Genomic DNA, 22,910 nt, shown 5'->3' with positions numbered 1-22,910 from the left:
TCTCTCTCCCCATTATCCCCCTCCCCCGCCACACGCACACACTAATAACATTGCATGGATATGCCACTGTGGACTGACTCCCTCCAGACACCTCACCATATTTCCCCCCACCTACACCAGCACTAACAACAGGGGTACCCACTCCCACCCTCCCTCCATCCCTCCCTTTCTCCCATTCCAGGAGAAACAGCCTGGAATAGACAGAAATGACCAAGCCTCATGTGGAGATTCTGAACTATTCACGTCCCACCTACTGAGTAAGGAGCAATATTCAGTGAAGGGCAATTCTCACTTTAAACTCACTGTCAGTTCCGTTTCCCCCCGGCACAATTAGAAGCCGTGGCCCTGATGCCATCTCCCTTTTGTGTCGAGCTGGTACAAATGGAATCCTCACGGTCTCGGTGGGCAGGAAGGTGGACTCACATCACATCGTCTCCATCACATCTCAGGAAGGGAGCATGGAAATTCCCTCGTACACCTCCTCCTGTAAACAGCTCAGATGCTAAAACTAATCTGTGAGATTTACTGCTCTCCCCACCTGTCCTGACATCTTCAATAATCGGTTCTCATATACACCCTAGGCCCTCTGTTCCTGCACCTCCTTTATAACGGTACAACCTGTTTTATATTGTCTTTCAATGTCCTTCCTACTAAAGAGCATCACCTCACACTGCGCTGCATTGATTCTCATCTGCCATACACCTGAACACTACACCAACATATAACTTTCCTGTTGGAGTTCCACACCCCGCCCTCAACAAACTTTACAATTCTTTCAGGTTTGGTATCTGCAACTATTGAAATTGTCCTAAAGTCACACTCCACCCAAAAATAATGACACACACCAGACAGAGCGAGTGAAATATTGACACACTCTCCATGTCTGTATTACTGTCAATGTATAGTGAGTGCCTCTATGTGTCTGTATTCGTGTGTGTATCTGTGTGGGGCGGGTCTGGCAGTCTCTGTGATGTTCAAAGTGATGTAATATCCCCCGATATGAGTTCTGAGTAAGGGTCACTCGATCCAAAACGTCAACTTTCATTTTTGTCCAAAGATGCTTCCAGTGCTGCTGAGATTTCTGTTGTTGTCAATCTCTGTTTCACCCCCACCCCCCCCCCCCCCACCCCGATGCCCCACCCCACTGTAATCGTGTGAAGTGTGTAAACGACTAGGGATTCAGTCTGAGAGGGACAGAGGGAGGGCAGCAGCTCACAGCACAATCCAACCTGAACTTTGATTTCACCAAACATAAACACAGGTGCATACATGCGCGCGCAAACACACATACACGCACATGCACACATTAGGTCGGTTTGGAGAGGATTGTCATTGCACTTAGGCCCTCAGAGTGGAACACGTTCATGTAGAGAAATGCCTGCGCTCTTTCTGCAATGTAGAAATGGTTTTTCACTGGGTAGTATTTCCAACACACAGAATACACATTAAAGCATATTTCCATTGTAATTATAACCAAGCAATTCCGAGTGAGCCGTTTTCCAAGGCAATGAGATTAATTTTAATGCACTTCCTTTAACTTGGAATTATTAATGTTTTACTCTTACAAGTAATCTTACCTTTGAGAAAGGATTGAAAAGACTAAACCAGACAGGCAGATTGTGGGCTTGTATCACTTTAAAGAAAAAAGGGAAAGGGAGAGGAAGGAAGAGTGATTTTGACCCCGTTTCAGTGATTCACACCAAAAACAATAAGAGTTCCCATTGCACAGAGATGCAGAGACAGAGATCCACACACTAATGCAGGAACACATGTAACAAGCACAGAGAGAGATAGACATGCACACGGTGGTTAACAGAGACATATGTAGACACACAGGAATAGACAAACACCAACAGAAATATGCAGACACATACTTGGACATACAAACACAAACAGACTCATCGAGTTATACAGGGTATTTGCATGCAGGCCTATCGGCCCATACAGTCCATGCTGACCATCATTAGTGGGCGGCACGGTGGCACAGTGGTTAGCACTGTTGCCTCGCAGCGCCAGAGACCCGGGTTCATTTCCCGCCTCAGGCGACTGACTGTGTGGAGTTTGCACGTTCTCCCCGTGTCTGCGTGGGTTTCCTCCGGGTGCTCCGGTTTCCTCCCACACTCCAAAGATGTGCAAGTCAGGTGAATTGGCCATGCTAAATTGCCCGTAGTGTTAGGTAAAGGGGTAAATGTAGGGGTATGGGTGGGTTACGCTTCGGCGGGTCGGTGTGGACTTGTTGGGCCGAAGGGCCTGTTTCCACACTGTAAGTAATCTAATCTAATCTAAATCATTCCCAATGCCTGCGCTGGGCCCAGATTTGTCAAAGTGTTCTCTTATTCTTGTACTTTACCAAAACGTTTTAAAAATTATACCTTTACCCAAAATCCATCACTTCCTCAGGAAATTCATTCCCTACACGAACCACATGCTGTGTAAAAAAAATGAATCACCTCATAGGGTCGTGATCAGGTGGACCCAAGAAATTTGTAGGAAGCTAAAGAGCTGATTGCTGGGTCCCTTGCTGAGACGTTGTCATCATCATCAATAGGTACAGGTGAGATGCTGGAAGTCATGAGTTTGACTAAAGTTTTGCTATTAAACAAAATGGAAAGAAAAAGCCAAGAGCTATAGATTGGGGATCCTGACATCAACGGTGGGCACGGTGTTGGAGGGAATCATGAGCTACAGGATTTACATGCATTTGGAAAGGCAAGAACTGATTAGGGATAGGCAACATTGAGGACTGCTGATGCTGGAGATCATAGTCTAGATGAGAGTGGTACTGGAAACGCCCAGCAGGTCAGACAGCATCTGACGAGCGGGAAAATCGACGTTCTGGGCAAATACCCTTTATCTGGATAGTGAAATGGGGTTATGCGTGGAAAATCATGTCTCACTAATTTGATATATTTTTTGTTGCGAAGTAACGGAGAGGATTCATGATGGCAGAATGCTGGATGTGATCTATATGGACTTCAGTTAGGTATTCGACATAGTTCCCCATAGAGACTGGTTAGTAAGGTTAGATCACATGCAATACAGGGAGAATTAGCTAGTTGGATACAGAACTGGCTCAAAGGCAGAGGACAGAGGGTGGTGGTGGAGGTTTGTTTTGCAGACTGGAGGCCTGTGACCAGTGGAGTGCCACACGGATCGATGCTGGGTCCGCTACATTTCGTCATTAATATAAATGATCACGATATGAACATAGGAAAGTTAGTAAGTTTGCAAATGACACCAAAATTGGAGGTGTAGTGGCCAGCAAATAAGGTTACCTCAGATTACGATGGGATCTTAATCAGATGGGCCAATGGACCGAGGAGTGGCAGACAGAGTTTAATTTCGATAATTGTGAGATGCTGCATTGGAAAGGCATATCTGGGCAGGACGTATACACTTACTGGAGAGTGTTGCTGAACAAAGTGACCTCAGAGCACAGGTTTATAGTTCCTTCAAAGTGGATTTGCAGGTAGATAGGACAGTGAAGAAAGTATTTGATATATTATTGGTCAGTGTATTGTGTATATGCGTTAGGAGACTGGAATGCGACTGTATATGACATTGGTTCAGCCACTTTTGGCATACTGTATGCAATTCTGATCTCCCTGCTCTGTAGGAAGGATGTTGTGAAAGTTGAAAGGGTTCAAGAAGTGTTGACGCTGATTTTGCCATGTTTGAAGGGTTTGAATTAGAGGAAGAGGCTGAATCGGCTGAGCCTGTTTTCCCTGGAGGATCAGAGGATGAGGGTTGATGTTAGAGGTTAGTAAAATTATGGGTGCAACAGATAGAGTGAATAGCCAAGGTCTTTTCCCTAGAGTAGTGGAGTAAAAAACTAGGTGGCAAAGGTTTAAGGTGGGATGGGAAAGACAAAAAAAGGTTCTAATGGGCAACATCTTCATGCAGAGGATTGTCCGTGTGTAATGAGCTGCCATAGGAAGGTACTGAGGCTGGCACAATTTCAACATTTAATAGACATCTGGATGGACAGATGAATGGGAAGTGTTTAGATGGAAATTGACCAAATGCCGGCAAATGGCATGAGAATAAGTTTGGCTATCTGGTTGTCATGGACACTTTGGACCAAAAGGTCTGTTTCCACGATATACAGTTTTATGACGCTATGTCTTTTAAGAAACTTCGTTCTCTTATCTTAAAACAAACTCCCAATCGAGGGAAAAGAGACCTAATATTCAACATTATCGATAATTTTCATGATATTATAAACCTCTACAAGGTTACCTCTCAGCCTCCTACGCTCCAGTAGAAAATGTCTGAGTCTGTTGAGCCTGTCCTTATAATTCAAACACTCCATTCCCAGCAACATCCTGATAAACCTCTTCTGAACTATCCCGAACTTAATAATATTCTCTGTATAACAGGGCGACCAGAACTGCACACAGTCTTCCAGCACATGCCTCACGAAAGTCCTGTGCAACCAGAACACAACACCCCAACTCCTGTACTCAAAGGACTGTCCACTGCTATTCGTCATTTATATAAATGGTTTGGATGTGAATATAGGAAATATAGCTGGTAAATTTGCAGATGACACGAAAATTGGAGGTGTAATGAACAGTTAAGAACGTTACCACTGAGTAAAATGGAATCTTAATCAGGTGGGCCAATGGACTGAGGAGTGGCAGATGGAGGTACATTTAGAAAAATGCGAGGTGCTTCATTTTGGAATAGCAAATCAGAGCAGGACTTACACACTTAATGATAAAGTCCTAGAGAGTGTTGCTGAACAAAGATACCTTGGAGTACAGGTTCATATTTCCTTGAAAGTAGAGTTGCAGGTAGATAGGACAGTGAAGTAGGTGTTTAATATGCTTTCCTTTATTGTTCAAACCACTGAGTACAAGAGATGTGAGGACATGTTGCGGCTGTGCAGGACATTGGTTAGGCCACTTTTGTAATAATGCGTACAATTCTTGTCTCATTCCTATCGGAAAGATGTTGAGAAACTTGGAAGAGTTCAGAAAAGATTTACAAGGATGTTGCCAGGGCTGGACGATTTGAGCTGGAGGGAGAGCCGGAATAGGCTTGCACTGTTTTCTCTGAATCATTAGAGGCTGAAAGGTGAACGACAGAGGTTTATAAAATCATGAGAGGCATGCATGGGGTAAATAGACAATGTCTTTTCCCCGGGGTGGGAGAGTCCACAACTAGAGAGCATAGGTTTAGGATGAGAGGGGAAATTTTAAAAGGGACCTCAGGGGCAATTTTTATGCATAGAGGGTTGTATGTGTATGGAATGAGTTGCCAGAAGCTGGTAAAATTAAAGTATTTAAAAGACATCTGGATGAGTATATTAATAGGAAGTGTTCAGAGGGATATGGGCAAGAGTTGGCAAAATTGACAAGATTAGCTTAGGGTATCTAGTCGACATGGACAAGTTGTACCAAAGGGCCTGTTTCCGTGCAGTACATCTCTATGACTCTATGTCTCTATAATGAAGGCCAACAGGTGAAACACCTTCATAACCACCCTGTCTACATATGAAGAAAACTTCAAAGAATTATGTCTGAAACAATTATGTTGCTCTGTTCTACAACACTACCAATGGCTCAACATTTAATTGTATAATTGTTTTATTAGTTTGTTTTACCAAAGTACAATACATTGCATTTAACAACATTAAACTCCACCTACAATTCTTTAGCCCAGTGAATGATAATACTGGGGAAGAAAGGCTGGAATGTAATCAGTTGCCTTGTATCATTTAATGGTTTCAGGAAGAGGGCAGTCACACGTTAGAGGTGGGAAACGGTGATCGGTGTTTCAGGCCAGAAAGTCTGCTCTGGCTTTGTCTCTGATATTCAGTACTGATATCTATTTGAGTTCCTTCACAGTGCAGAGTGTGTCTACAGGATTTCATTCCTCATATTGCAGACTACAGATAATAGGAGAAAATGAGGACTGCAGATGCTGGAGATCAGAGCTGAAAATGTGTTGCTGGAAAAGAGCAGCAGGTCAGGCAGCATCCAAGGAGCTGGAAGAGAGGTCTGAAGAAGGGCTCATGCCCGAAACGTCGATTCTCCTGCTCTTTGGATGCTGCCTGACCTGCTGTGCTTTTCCAGCAACACATTTTCAGCGACTACAGATAATAGCCATTTAAACTGGAAATAATAGCCAAGTATTTAAAGATGTGCATAGTTTATCTCGAAGGCAGAGCACATAAACTCTATATCCTACAGTTGAGGCAAGTATCTTGCATTTTTAACAACATTATTATTCTAACTGGGTAATTCAGTAAAGTGGACCAGATTTCAATGAATCCATACCGATCTGAAAGCTGGCATTTAAAGTTAAAAGTTTGGGCATGGTTTAGACCTTGTGTAGTCGGTAGTATCCCTGCCTCTGAGGCAGAGCTCTGGATTCTATTCCAATTCCTGAACTTGTCTAGTAGTGTCCCTAGCTCGAGACCATATTGTCTAGGTTCTGGTGCAGCGTGTCAGAACAGGCTGATGAACAAACACCACAGGAGAATAATGTTGTGACTTTCGGGTATATTGTGGGGTGATGGTAGTGTCCCTGCCTCTGGCCCCAAAGGTCTAGGTTCTAATCCTACTAGAGGTGTTTTATAATATATCTGAACACGTTGACTAAAATGATTTTAAAATTGTCGTTTGATCACGATGGAAGAGGTGTCAGTATTGAATTTCAGAATTTAAGCCCCGGAAACACAGACCTTGGGTGGGAGACGCATTTGCACCTTATAGAGGTTTATAAATTCATGAATTGCATGGATAGAGGGTGAGTAGTCAAGATCTTTTCCCCATGTTTGGAAGTCCAAAATTAGTAGGTATAGATTTAATGTGAGAGGGGAAAGATTTTAAAGTGACCTCGAGGCAACTTTTTAACTCAGAAAGTGGAAATGAACTGCCGGACGTAGTGGCAGGCAGATGGGTATATTAATAGGATGGATTTAAAGTGATATGGGCCAATTGCTGGCAAATAGATTAGATTAGCTACAGTGTAGCACAAGTCCACACCAAACCTCTGAAGAGTTACCCACCCAGAACCATCTCACCACATTTGTCCCTAACTAATGCACCTGACATTATGTGCAACTTTGCATGGCCTATTCACATAACCTGCACAACTTTAGCCTGTGGGAGGAAACCCACGCAGACACAGCGAGAATGTACAAAATACACACAGTCAGTCACCTGAGCCAGCAATCAAACACAGGTCCCTGGTACTGTCAGGCAGTAGCACTGAGCCACTGCACCACCCCAAGTAGGGCACGATTAATTTCAGAAATCAGGTTGTCATGGACGAGCTGGTCAAAAGTATTTGCTTCCGTGCTGTACAACTCTAAGATTCATCAAGCCATTTGATCTAGGTCCCTGTTTAATCTTCATTGTCTGCTATATAGCCAAACTTGATTTCATCCACAATCTTTCTAACCGTGCCTTCTATAATTCTCATCTGAATCATTTGTCTAAATATTAAACAAAAATGCATTGAGCACAAGTCCCAGTGGAACACCACTGTGCACAGTGTCACAAAGCTGGTACCTTTTCTCTAAAAGCTTCCTTTTCTCAAAGATACTGTGACCTTGATTTTTTTTTCAGAAGGGTCGTAAATAGTTCCCGGCTTCAAGGTGATTGGCTTGGTATAGAGATTAAACGGTTTTGTGATTAAAGCTATAATCAAAAGGGAGTGGTCAGCTCTCTATGTGAGCAGTTCAGTCCAGAACTAGTTTGTAGTTCAGCTGTGTGGATAGGCTCTCTCTCTCGCTCTCTCTTTCTCTCTCTCTCTCTCTCTCTCCCTCGCACTCTCGCTCTCTCTCTCTCTCTCTCTCTCCTTCTGCCCTTCTAGCACCAACCTGAAAGCATTTGTTCCATTGGCAGTGTTCGTAAGGGGGGTTTGCTTATTGGGATGGTTGTGTGCTTCCAGAACAACTAATTAAGTCTAGTTTGAATAGATTGAGTTCTGTCGGGGTTCTTTATTCTGTTCTTTGTGTTTCATTGTGGCGTTTAGTGAATTTTTTTGTTTGTTTTAAAACCTGATAATTTTCACTGTGCACTTACTGAAACAAATTACAAAGTTACGGTCTGCGCAGCCTGGTTTAGAAAATTTTGAGTGGTCTGGCCTAGTCCATAACAACAGGCCTCCAGTCTGAAAAAACACCCCTCCTCGATAATGCTGTCTCCTGCTATTAGGCAAACATACACAAACACGTACACAGACACACACACACAGACACACACACGCACAGAGACACACACACGCACACAGATGCACATACACAAATACACACACACAAAGACACGCACACAGAGACACACAGACACATGCACACGCACAGACACACACACACAGACAACACATGCACACAGACACGCATAGACCCACAAAGAGACATAGACACACCGACATACACAGACACGCTCAGACACATACACAGAGCGACACACAGTTTGGTGGTCAGATAACATTATTGTATATTTCCGCTCAGAGATGGAGAAAATGGAACATGCTGGAGAAGTCACTGCTTATTGCTCCCTCTCTTTCCTGTTCCTTCTCGCAGCAATGTATGAGAGGTGAAAACCGTTCAGTCATCTTTATCATTCATGTAGGATTACTGTTAAGGAATCATTGGCATCTCACTACTGCCTAAAATCAAAGGTAATTCAGCCAAATCCGACTGTTCCAGGAATAAATCTGAGCAGAACAACCTCAGAAGCAGAATAACATTTAATTATGTTGTGGTTCTGTTCGCCGAGCTGAAAGTTTTTGTTGCAAACGTTTCGTCCCCTGGCTAGGCGACATCATCAGTGCTTTGGAGCCTCCTGCGAAGCGCTTCTTTGATGTTTCCTCCGGTGTTTATAGAGGTCTGTCCCTGCCGCTTCCGGTTGTCAATTTCAACTGTACGCTGTAGTGGTTGGTATATTGGGTCCGGGTCGATGTGTTTGTTGATGGAGTTTGTGGATGAATGTCATGCCTCTAGGAATTCCCTGGCTGTTCTCTGTCTGGCATGCCCTATGATAGTAGTGTTGTCCCAGTCGAATTCATGTTGCTTGTTGTCTGCGTGTGTGGCTACTAAGGATAGCTGGTCGTGTCGTTTCGTGGCTAGTTGATGTTCATGTACGCGGATTGTTAGCTGTCTTCCTGTTTGTCCTATATAGTGTTTTGTGCAGTCCTTGCATGGTATTTTGAACACTACATTAGTTTTGCTCATGTTGGGTATCGGGTCCTTCGTTCTGGTGAGTTGTTGTCTGAACGTGGCTGTTGGTTTGTGTGCTGTTATGAGTCCTCGGGGTCGCAGTAGTCTGGCTGTCAGTTCTGAGATGCTCCTGATGTATGGTAGTGTGGCTAGTCCTTTTGGTTGTGGTATGTCCTCGTTCCGTGGTCTTTCTCTTAGACATCTGTTGATGAAGTTGCGCGGGTATCCGTTTTCGGCGAATACCTTGTATAGGTGTTCCTCTTCTTCTTTTTGCAGTTCTGGTGTACTGCAGTGTATTGTGGCCCTTTTGAATAGTGTCCTGATGCAGCTTCGTAGGTGTGTGTTGGCGTGGTTACTTTCATAGTTTAGGACTTGGTCTGTGTGTGTGGCTTTGCTGTATACCCTTGTAGTGAATTCTACGTTCGGTGTTCTCTGTACCATCAGGCCTAGGAATGGGAGTTGGCTATCCTTTTCTTCTTCTCTCGTGAATCGGATTCCTGTGAGTGTGGCGCTGATGATCCGGTGTGCATTTTCTATTTCCGTGTTTTTAATGATTACAAATGTGTCATCGACATATCTGACCCAGAGTTTGGGTTGAATTTGTGGTAGGACTGTTTGTTCTAACCTTTGCATAACTGCCTCTGCTATGAGTCCCGAGATTGGCAAGCCAGACAGAGAACAACCAGGGAATTCCAAGAGGCATGGCATTCAGCCACAAAATCCATCAACAAACACATCGACCTGGACCCAATATACCAACCACTACAGCGTGCAGCTGAAACTGACAACCGGAAGCGGCAGGGACAGACCACTATAAACACCGGAGGAAACATCACAGAAGCGCTTCGCAGGAGGCTCCCAAGCACTGATGATGCCGCCTAGCCAGGGGATGAAACGTTTGCAACAAAAACTTCCAGCTCGGCGAACAGAACCACAACAACGAGCACCCGAGCTACAAATCTTCGCACAAACTTTGAACATTTAATTATTTTACTTTTGCCTTGAGTTTAACTATTGCTTGGACAAAGCTCTTTCAAGCTGATATTTTGCAGCTTTTTTTCCTGCTTGTATTTAGGCATGTGTATGTGTGTGTCTGTGTGCACTTGCGTGTGTGAGACACTGTGTATGTCTTAGTGTGTGCGTCTGTGTGTATGCACGGACTGCATCTCAGTATGCATTCAAAGATAAACATTAATGTACATATTTGTCCAAACTATTTGCACTTTATTTTTCCATCTTAGCTTTGAGTAACTTTGCTTTGGTGAATTATTTTTGCAAATGTAAGATATCGAGCTGACTTGTCCCCAGCAAAGTACATGACCTAGTCTGTAACCTATATCATTGGTCATATCATCAACCTGGTTACATTTAAAATTTATCATGATCAATGGAGGAACTAGAAAATGAAACAGTGGTCCGTCCAACCCCAGTCTGAACACGGATGAGGAGAATTTCACAAAGGGTTGTTTGAGTGGGAATGCTCTTCTCCAGAAGTTTGTGGTGACTGTGTGTTTGCATTTAGTCAAAGCATTTAGCGATTGGACAGTAAATGACAATGAACTACAGATATGGAAATGGGGCTGAGAACACATCCAGATCAGCCACGACCTTACTGAATAGTTGAGAAGGCTTAATGTGTCTAATGACACACTCCTACTCCTCAGTCCGACGTCCCTATGTTCCATTCAGTTCCTCAAAACTGCAAGACAGGAACATTTGGAGTTTATTTACTCCGATAACCTGGTGCACAGAAACAGAGGAGACCATTCAGTGACTGAAGACTCGAGAGTGTAGCGCTGTAAAAGCACAACAGATCAGGCAGTATCCGAGGAGCAGGAGATTTGTTGTAGCCTTAGCCAAAAAGTAAACGTTTTGTTTACTGAACAGTTTTGGGCAACTGTCTGTGTGGCGTTTGCACATTGTCCCCGTGTCTGCGTGGGTTTCCTCCGGGTGCTACGGTTTCCTCCCACAGTCCAAAGATATGCAGGTTAGGTGAATTGGCCATACTAAACTGCCCATAGTGTCAGGGATGAATAGAGCGTAGGGGAATGGGTCTGGGTGGGTTACTCTTCTGAGGTTCGATGTCGGGCTGAAGGGCCTGTTTCCATACTGTAATCCAAAAAAAAGTGACCTGTTTATCGGGATTCAAGGGTTAGACACAGTATGTATTTTTAATGGGCTAAGAAACAAAAAGGAATAGAACACAGTGATTGTGGAGACTGACGAGGAGTAAAGTGACATCCCCCCTGTCCCCAATGTCTTCTTGACAGACAGAATAACATCAAATGTAGAGAAAGAAACAGAATATATTTGGAAGAAGGAATTGCAAGTGACAATGTAAATAAAACAGGATAATTTGAAATGGAACGGCCGAACAACGATTGATCAGTGTGTGTGTATGTGTGTGTGTGTCAGTGCATGTGTGTGTGAGAGAGAGAGAGCCTCTGTGTGTGCGTGTGTGTGTGTGTCAGTGTATGTGTGTGAGAGAGAGAGAGCCTCTGTGTGTGTGTGTGTTTGTGTGTGTGTGTGTTTGTGAATCTGTGTGTGCCTGTGTGTGTGAGTGAGTGTGTCTGTCTGTGTGTGTCTGTATGAGTGCGTGTGTGTCTGTGTGTGAGAGTGAGTGTGTGTCTGTGTGCGTGTGAGTGCGTGTGTGTGTCTCTGTGTGTGTGAGTGTGTGTGGGTGTCTGTGTGTGTATCTGTGTATGTGTCTGTGTGTGTGAGTGTGTGTGTGTGTGTGTGTGTGTGCGCGCGCACGCATGCATGCAGATACATAAGACTGTTCAAACGTGTTCACCATATTCAGAATGAACAAGAGAGACATATTTAACAAAAATGATGCATGCGATGTACAAAATATAAAAAACGTTAACATGTTATTTAGTCTTCAGCTGAAATGTTATGTTCCCCTTCTTTCAACGTACCCTCTGCAATCCTGCCCCTTCCTTGCATTCCTAGACCTAATCTCTAATTCTTATCAGGATGTAAGTTATAAATTCCTGCTTCGTGTTCCAATTTATTTCAGTTAATCAAGTTTCTACCGGGAAACATATACATTGGGCTGCTGGGCTCTGTCAAAAACTGTTGCCTGCCATACTGTTGGAGATAAAAGTTCTGGCATCAGACCGACATTTCAACATATTATTCTGTTGCACATACACTGTACAAAGGACCACAACACACAGGAATTGTCAAACAAAACGCAGAAGTACATCTATATCTATCAGTCATGTAGACTTCTCTATTTTTATATCTCCATGTCGAAATTCTGTCTCTCTCTGTGTCTCGATTTCTCTTTTAATCTAATTGATACATCGTCCAATCGTTCTTTCTGTCTCATGCCTCAGATTTTCCTCCTTCTGTTTACAGCTATTGCTCACTTTTGGATGTGATGTCTTATAATTGAGTAATGTAACTACAAGACATGAGGGAGCAGTTGGCCAGAGTTAGTTGGAATGGAAGCTGAGCACGGGAAGATGGTGAAGCAGCAATGACAGGCATTTCTGGAGATAATTCAGCAGCACATCAGAAACTCATCCCAAGTAAGAAGAACAATATTCTGCAGAAGACAAGTCAGCCGTGAGTGATAACGAACTCAGGGAAAGCATAAAAACAAAATAAAATACACACAATGTGGTGAAGATTATTGGGAATCCAAAGGATTACGAAATCTACAAATTCGAGCATGGATAACTAATAAGAGCAAATGGGAGGAGAGGGTGAAATATAATATTACGCTTTTTAATCGTGTAAAAGAATGATGAAAGCGATTTTTAGATACATAACAAGGAAGACAGGGAGTAAAAAACAAACAAAGGACTGTTGGAAAATGAGGCTTGAGTAGTTATGGAATGGCAGAGGAATTGAACAGATACTTTACGTCAGTCTTCACGGTGGAAGACACCAGCAAAATGCCAGAACTTCAAGACAGTCAGGGTATAGAGGTGAGTATACTGACCTCAGTAGTGAGGAGCTGCTGGGGAAGGTGAAGTTGAATCATTCAACGAGACCATTTGGACAACAGCTCGTAGTTCTAAAGAGATATCGAAGGCGATTGTGGAGGCATTGCTGGTGATCTTTCAGTAAACGTTGGAGTGAGGGAGGACTAGTAAATGTAACCTCCCGGTTTAAGGAGAGAGGGACACAGAAGACAGGAAATTATAGAAGGACTTATTGGATCTTTGGGTTATGAAAAGATGTGTGGAGTATAAGAACAAGGAAGTTGTGAAGTATATTGGAAATGGTGTGATTAAGCTACAGCATAACAGGAGTTACATTTACAATGCCATTGCGAATATCAAAGATGAAAGTACGGTTAAAATAAAGGAAATCAGTTCGAAGCAGGCAGGAGAATTAGTGACAAAAAGAATGTTTCCTAGATCCTGCAGTGAGAATGTTGAGATAAGCTTGTCAGTAAACAGACAAGGAATGTATAAAAAGCACAATAAAATCTGTTGCTGATAAGGTCTCAACGTGCAACTATGTAGCCAATACATATGAAGCTGAAAAAGCAAAGCAAATGAGACAGCATCCTAGGAACAGGAAAGTCAACGTTTCATGCTGAAAGACTTCATCAGGATTGGGATGGGGGAAGGGGAGCCGGGAATTAAATAGAGGGAGGGGCATGGGGCTGGTGCAAGGGTAGGTGGAATGGCGATAGGGGGATGCAGGCAGGTAATTATTGTGATTAGTCAGTGGGAAGGGTGCAACAGGCATACGACTGGGAAGATGGACAGCTTTGGTCAGGGCAGGGAAGGGGACATGGGGTAAGGCTGTGGGTAGAGAGACTTTGAAGCCAGTGAAGTAAATTTTGAGACCATTAAGCTGTAAGGTCTCCAGCTGAACTATCAAATTGTGTTCTCCAGTTTCTGTTTGGCTTCACTCTGACAGTGGAGAAGGCCAAAGATGGACCTGTTGCCGGATGAGCAAGGGGAGGGGAGTGATTGAAATGGATGGCAACGGGAATGCTGAGTTTGTTAAAGCGTGCAGAGAGCAGATGCTCCATGAATATGTCCCTGAGTCTCCCTTTGGTCTCCACAACAAAGAGGAGACCACGTTGTGAATTGGAGACGAGATCGGTGGGCCAGCATCAGGCTCTGTGTGGAGCATTAGTGCTCTGCACGAAACAACCAACTCGACTTTCCAGTTACCATTGATTTTAATTTCCACTCCCACTCGCCCAGGACATGACCATCCTTAGCCTGTCCACCGTCAGAGTAACACCACCTGAGAGTTTACCTTTGAAACTGACAGCCCAATGACCTCAATATTGACTGAAGCCGCTTCAAAAGCCCTCCACCCACAGCCTTATCACTTGTCCCTTTTCCCTGACCAAACCCACCTCTATCTGCTCCATCCTTCCCACTGACCCATCACAGCAACATCATACCTGCATGTACCTACCACCATCATACCTACCCGCCGCATTTCCATATCCCATCACTCCATTTCTGGGCTCCCCTCCCCCTCACCAGTCCTGACGAAAGGTCCAAGATCAAAATATTACCTTTGCTCCTCCTCTGAATCTGTCTGGTCTGCTGTGTTTATCCATTTCCAAGTTTATTAACTCTGGCATCCCGCACCTATACTACTTCCTCTCTCCAAGCTGTGGAACTAGGTGGTCTACATATAAGAAGAAATAAATTTGGACATTTGAAAAGAACGCAGACACATTCATTATTTCTTAACAACCCTCTACACACCTTCCAGATGAAACAGCGTTTCATTTGTAATCATTCAATCCAGTCTCCTGGCATTGCTTTTCACAATGCAGTCTCCTTTACATTGGGGAGACCAAACAGAAACTGTTTTGAAGAACACTCCCACTCTGTCTGTAGGAATAACCCTGACCTTCTCATTGCTTCCCATTTCAATAACGTACCTTGCTCTCATGCTAACATTTCAGTCCTGGGCTGCTGTAATGCTCTAATGAAACACAACTCAACCTCGAGTGACACCTCACTTTAGACCTTGGTACGTTCTATCCTGAAGGAGTTTTTATTCAATTCCATACTTCTACAGCCTGACCGCATTATGGCTGTTCTCCATTCTTCCCACATTCTTTCTCCTGGTCTCCAAATGAACTTGCCCTGTTTGTGAATCGTTTGTCTTGCACTTAATTAAGGAACCCATTTCCCACCTTCACAATCTAATTAATACTCATTTTACATTTGATTCTCTTTTACCAGAAATAAAAGTCAATTTGTCAGTGGCATTGATCCTCCACACCATCTTGTTTCCCGTCACCCCTCCTCTCCCTCGGTGAAGGGATTTAAAAGCCCATTTTCCAATCCTTTTCTGTTCTGAAAAGGAGTCACACTGGACTTGAAAGGCTAACTGTGTTTCTCTCTCTCCGCAGAAGCTGCCAGAGCTGCTTAATTTCTTTAGCAATTTCTGCTTTTCAACACGTTTCAAAGACATGTGTCAACGTGGCTCGAACGCCTTGTTCACCCTTGAGCGCCATATGCCGGGAAGTGAAAGATAACACAAGATGCACAATTTCCGTGTCTCTGAAATGACGTAAAGCTGGCATCACTGAAACTACAGAGTTGTCACTGTTAGTCAGGGAGAGAAACAGAGGGACACGCATTCACTCTCAACACAGAAGGTAGCACATACTGGAAAGGAAAAGATTCAGATGATTATGTTAAAGGGTGTTGGGCAATGAGACAAATTGTAAGTGTGACACCACGGAGAGACTGTATTGGAAATATTGCAGCTCAAACTGCGTGTTCCATGTGATGCTGTAGACCACAACAGCAACAAAAGCAAAATTATATTCAAACATAATCTGTAACTTTTTGCCTGGGATTATCCCTCAATCTACCATTATCAATAAGCTTCAGCGAAGAGTGTGGTGAACATGCCAGGGCAGAACTATGTGTACCTAAAACTGATGGCAAACCCTAGAGCTACCACACTTGACTGTTTACATTCCAAACAGCAGGACTACCATCTGATAGGGAGGGCGGAATGATTGCAAGACCAACAGATCAGTTCGAAGCTCTACTATACTGCCAGATCCAGCCATTAATGGATTAAACAACTCACTGCAGGAGAGGACCCAACACATGTCCCCCTCCTTAATAATTGAACAACCCTGCACATCAGTGCAAAAGACATGTATTTATTTATCTGCGACATACTCAGCCAGAAGTATTGCGTCAATGATCTACCTCACCTCGTCAGGATGCCAACAGAATTCCAGATGGCAGTTTTCAAACGATCTGATTCGCTCTATGTGACATGAAGAAACATCTGAACACAGTAGATATGACAAAGGCAATATACAACAAGCTGTGTCCCTGGGGAAGCTGTTTCATTCCAGTTCCAACTCTGACATATATATGGCAATGTGGAAAATAACTCAAATATGACAAGTCCCTTAAGAGGAGAATAATTACAGTATGACCAACATCACACCCTCAATTCCATAATTGAATTATGGAAATTGTTGGCAGTTCTTTTTGACAGAGTTGTTCAGCAGAACAGAAATAAACTGCTCAGTGTGGTTTGCGCTGGTTACTATATGGAGATGGAAATGTCACTGGATTTCAAAGCCAATCCAGACTAATGCTCTGGCAGCTGGTGGAAGTTAATAACAATTAATAAAATATCGAGATCTAAAATCTTGAGTCAGTAATAATGACCTTGAAGCCAATGTCAATTATAAACACCAATTTGCTTCCCCAATGTACTTTCAGGAAGTGAATCTCCCGTATTTTCCTGGTCTAGCCTAAAAGTGACTCCAGACACACAGATATGTGATATACTCTTCAATGGTCTCTGAAATGGCCAAGCAAAACACTCAATTGTGTCAAACTGCTCCGAAGTCTTAAAGGATAAAGCTAGTCAGAACACCCAGCATCAGCTTCTGCATCAGAAAAGGGAAACACAGGCCTGTCAACACTGCAGAGGCCTCCTTCTTAACATCTGAGCGCTTGTGACAACATTGATAGTGCTTATCTCCAGACTACGTCGAAACACATTGGGAAAGGAGTAGGTCATTCAACGCAGTGAGCCTCCCGCGTTCTTATCATGGCCCGAGAATCTCGTCAATGCATTTCTCCCAGAGCACAGTGAGATATGTTGCAATTGATTCCATCAACCAAATGTTTGAGGTGTTTGCGAATAGCTGAGATCGAAGGACATAATCCTGAGATACTCCACGAACCTTCATCTCCAATAAAAGGATCCTTTTATTCCTGTTTTTCCGGTCCAGGGGCTCCTTTGCTGACCTGCTTTCTATTTCTTATTTTCTCCTCCTCCTTTCTTTTTGTAATTTACTGACCTCAAGCTGGACCCAGGGTTTGGAACTCAAGCTAAGCCCAATGCGGAGGAGGTGAGTCCTTACTTACTTTTCTGGAGCAAGCACATGACCTGGAAATGGCAGCTAAAACATCAGCAGAGTCAACGTGAGTGAGATAGGGCCCAGCAGCAAAAGGTAATGCCTGAAGATTGGAGACTTGTTGTTGGTTGGGACCTGCACTGGTTGTGGTGAAGCGGATCGTGGAAGGCCATGATGGTAACATCGATGAGGTGGGCCCAGCAGTAAGAGACATGGCTCTGACATTGGAATGGCCTGGCAGAGGAGGCAATGAGCTGGTGATGGAGGAGTATCTATGGTCCCTGAGGATCAGCAACTTCAATGTTGCTGGGGTCTGGTGTAGATGGGGTTGAAGCTGTCATGAAAGGTTGGGTTGCAGGGGTGGTCGATGATGAGGAGCTGTCTCACAACCCATAACTTCTCTTCAGGCTGTATCCTCTGTTTATTCCATTGTCTTTAATTATCCAAAATTGCACCACTTTGTGGCAACAGGTGAAAACATTTCACTGTATTTTATTGTATTTATCCTGGAAAATACACCTAGTCATAAAATCAAAATCAAAAACTTTTACTCACTCTTTCCTGCCAGCTGTCCCATTCTGTAACCATGTCCAAATATTTGCCACAATCCCATAAGATAATATTTTGAACACTGGGTTTGGGACTTCAACAAAAACCTTTCTGGAAATCCCCCTCGTAATCTTATCCTTGTGAATCACCTCTCCCTCAGCCTTCTCTGCTCCAAAGTAAACAACCCGAGCTTATCCACCCTCTCTCCATCGCTGATATGCTCCATCCCAGGAAGCATCCCGGTGAATCTCCTCTGCACCCCTCCACTACAATCACATCTTTCCTGCAATATGGCTCCCAGAACTACGTACAGTGTTCCAACATGGCCTAACCATAGACTTGTATAGCTCTGACAATCTATACGTCGGTGAATGAAGGTTCTGCCTATGGTTCCCTCTGCCTTGTTAACTAACGTATTAACCTCAGTTAAAAAAGTATATTGCTGGAAAAGCACAGCAGATCATCCAGCTTCTGAGAAGCAGGAAAGTCGACTTTTTGAAAGTATGCTTTTCATCAGTAATGTGGCCACCAATCCTGATAAAAAGCTTATGCTCGAAACGTCGACTCTCCTGCTCCTTGCATGTTGCCTGACCGACTGTGCTTTAGCAGAACTCCACTTTTTGATTCTGATCTCAAATATCTGCAGTCCTCATTTTTTCCCTAACCTATTACCCTGTGCCGTCACATTCAGGGATCTGTGGAGGAAGACCCTCTCAGCTTCTTCGTGTGCAGCAATTCATTATATACCCCCATTCTTTCACCACATGTTTATCAGGCCTACATTCCATCTGAACATCTGACTATTCCATCTGTATCTTCCTGTAACATAACGCCTTCCTCCTCACTGCCACCCAGCCAAACTTTGTGTCAAATGCAAACTTAATTAGCATACACCCTCACCAACCCCCCACCCCCGCAAACACATTCACATTTAGATCATTTATGAATTCCACAAATAATAAGATACACTGCACTGATCCCTGTGACACATCAGAGGGGACACTGGTTTCCAGTCACACAAACAGCCATCCTCCACCACCCTCAGTCTCCTGCGAGTAAGACAATGTTTGATGTTACTCACTAAGTTACCCTTAATATCATGACTTTTTAAATCAGTTTCACATATGGGGCTCTGTCAAAGGTCTTGCTGAAAAACCATAAGAACAACATGCTCGAAAACAAACAATAACATTCACTTGGTATGACTTCCCGCCTATGATGTCATGCTGACTCCCCCTGATCAAACATTGCCTCTGCAAATAGAGATAAATGTTCTTCTTTCCTCTTTTCTCCAGTACTTCCCCTAACACGGACCTAATACTGACTGGTTAACAGTCAGGCTATTTCCACCATCCTTCCTGTAAAGTGGGACCATATTCGTTGTTCTCCAGTCATCTGGCAACTCCAACTTCCCTGTAGCCAGATTTGACTTAAAAATTTGAGTCAACGCCTTTTCTCCTTTGTCTCTAACAGCAGCCTGTAATGCAACTTCTCCAGACATGGCAATCAGTCCAATTTTACACAAGCCAAAGCCTCCAATCCCTGCTCCCATCTTACATCAGTCTGTTCAAGAACTTCCCAACCCATGTTTTTGAATTCTGTCCCTGCATCCTCCTTCTCCATGTAAAAGAGATATGGGGCTCTAAGGTAACAATCGATCAATGTTCTCCTGCTTCTCACACAGAGTGCTCCCTTGGTCTCTAAGGGGCCCCAGTTGTATCCTGGTTATTCTGTTCTGATTAATGTACGTGGACAACATCTTGGGATTCTCCCTAACCTTGCCTGGCAGCACTTCTCCATGCCGCTGTTTCAGTCCGTCTTTCTGTGTAAACTTTCTAAGCTTCACTGTGATCTTCTTTCATTTTGGCAATCACCGGAGAACTCAAACTGATTTTCTCCATCAGTTAATCTTGCCTCTAATAAGATTGGCATGAATGTAACTTTTTAGTTTCTCTGTAATTTCCAAGTTCTCTGCAAGAAATTATCGTGTGTGGGTATTCCTCATTCCACACGTGTCCTTGCCTTTACTTTCCCTTCAAGTATCGAGAGAAACGTTTGGTTATACTAACTTTTCTTGTTAGTTTGAATTTTAATAATTATTTCATTATCAGTTCGTTGGTCCTCAAATGTCTATGAATCCATGGCTTTCAACAATATCTGGCAATTTTCTGAGCTGCTTCCTTTGATCTAATACAATCTTTAACTTATTTTGTTAACTATTGTTAAGTCACCGTACCCCTTTGCTGTTTAGACTGTGGTGGACATGTGTATATTGTACATTTTAAGGTGTTTACTTAAACAAAAACCATTGTCTGTCTTCCAGTAAATCTTTTTCATGTACTTCTCCAATTCACTGAATCTAATTTTAGCCTCATACTTTCGTGAATTGCATGACTCAGGTTTATAACCACAGTTTCAAAAACAATTGGTTTGTATTCAGACGTCGTATAAAAATCAATATTATTATTCCCTGAACCTCCTTTTCAGCAGGGTTTTCAATTAGCACTTCTGATCACATAACACCAATTTCAAAACAGCCTCACCTCTACCTCAGTGCTCAACATACTGTGAAAGGAAACCATCTCAAATACGCTCATGAAATTCATTTTCCTAGCATTATTATTCACTTGGGTTACAACAGTTTTGATGCAGTTTGAAAGTGTTCATTATTACTGCGGTACCCACAAACCTGGGTACCTAATTTCCTGTTTTATGATAGACCCAAAATTTGTATTGCAACTTTCACTTTGACATATAACTTCCGTCAATCTTTGCTTCTCCTTGCTGTTTCTAAGATTCACCTTATTAGATTCTGTGGAATATGAGCGATGTGGCCTTTGGAAAGATTAATGGTAGATTCAGGTGAAATATTTGGTGAAGCCTATTTGGACGTTAAGATTATCTCGTCACGTTATTCATTCTTCTCAAGTGTTATTATGACATTATCACCAGCTCTCCCGTAATGCTGGTGGAGTAGAGAAGGACAATGTTCTTTCAACAATGCTATGCCTTCCCCAGACAGCTGAGACTGCTCTAACCTGGGAGGAAACCTTATAGCAGGTTGGTAAGAACACCGGAAAGAGTCCGCAACAGAAGCCAATTATGCAGCTAATTCCACTTCTCCAGCTTGTTACACAGGAACAGCAGAAGGATATTCAGGCCTTTGATCCAGTTACACCAGAACAGGACGAGGTTATTCAGCCCCTGGAGCCTGATATACAGTTACAGGAGAATGCTAATTAGCTCCTCGAGTCTATAACAGGCACGCTGAGTAGAAAATGAGGCACCAGTATCCGGTTATGCAGCAGCAGGATCAGTCCATTCAGCCTCCTCAAGTCTCTAACACAAGAACTGGAACAGATTGGTACACTAGAATAACAGGAGGCCATTCAGCATGAGAACTAAAGAAGGAGATACAATCATTTGAGACTTGTTATGGAAAGGTGGAGGTCACTCACCCATGTGTCAGTTGCATCTGAACAGGAAAAAACAAATCACTCCGCCAATCCCATTTCAGGGATGTCGGAGGTGATTGTTCAGTATCTCGAGCCTGTTGTGAAGCAAGATGAAGAGACCGTTCAGCCCCTCAAAATGTTGTATAGCAACAGGAAGATTCCACAATCTCTCAGGCTTCTGACGTATTATCAGGAGGAGGAGAAGCAGATTTTGAATCTGTAAATCAGGACATTCCGGCCACCAAGACTATAATGAAGTAACACCATGGAGACATTCAGCCCATTGAGGGTATAAACCAGAAACTGAGTGAATCCATTCAGACACTCATGACTATTACTACAGCGATTGGAGCAGATCTTTTAAAGCTTTGTGCCCGTGACACAGGAACACGGGAAAGGGAACGTAGAGATTGCAACAAGTTAGCAATTAGGATAATCATCTTCACTTGTCACTAAAAGGTTGTGAGCAAACTGTTGGGAATTATGGGAAATTGTGAGACTCCGTTATTATTTAATTAACAACAGGGGATTTGCAAAGTCAAATCTGAATACATCAGAATCAGCATGATTTTTTAAGAATTTGCTTGCTCGAATTCTTTAAAGATGTGACAAGCAAAGTAAACAATAGGGATCCATGAAATGTAAAGCACCTGGTCTTTGAAAATGCCTTGATTAAATGCTGCACAAAATATAAAGCTGTAAAATAAGAGGACATGGGTTTGGGAGGGGGTCATTCGCCTGGATAGAGGGCTGGTGAGCCAACAACATGCAGAGACATGGAATAGTTGTTTCATTAGCAACTTTTGGGGTTCCATAGAGTTCAGACCACGTCACCCACAATTTACCATCTATTGTATTACTTGGATGAGAGGAGAGAAAACACTACAGCTACATTTTCAGCTGACACTAAAGCAAGTGGAAAAGTAGGTTGATGTAATGGAGATGTAGAAAAATTACGAATGGACATGAAAAGTTTATATGAATGTGCCAACATCTGGCAGCTAAAATTTAACGTGGATAATATGGGATTAACCATTTTGATCAGAGGAATCCAACATGTTACGAAAATGGAGCGCAACTTCAGAGTGCCTTCGTGCAGAGGTATCTGGGTATCCACGTGCAGACCATAGAAAACTCATATGCAGGTACAGCAGGGAATGAGAAAGGCAAGTGCATTTTCAGCATTTGCTTGTAAAAGAATAGAGTATAAATGGAGGGAAGAATTGCTGCAACTCTGCAAGGTATTAGTGAGACGGTAACTGACGTATTATGTTCAGGTTTGTGGTCCTGACTGCAGGAGTGATATTGTTACAACTAAGGCAGTTCAGAACAAATACATTAGTTTGATTAATGAGACGAATTTGTCTTTTGAAGCGAGTTTGAGCAG

This window comes from Chiloscyllium plagiosum, unplaced genomic scaffold (assembly GCF_037043375.1).
Source record: "Chiloscyllium plagiosum isolate Xiang-an unplaced genomic scaffold, Cpla_swu_hap1 HiC_scaffold_42, whole genome shotgun sequence".
Classification (NCBI taxonomy): domain Eukaryota; kingdom Metazoa; phylum Chordata; class Chondrichthyes; order Orectolobiformes; family Hemiscylliidae; genus Chiloscyllium; species Chiloscyllium plagiosum.
Note: the sequence above shows the minus strand (reverse complement) of the source record.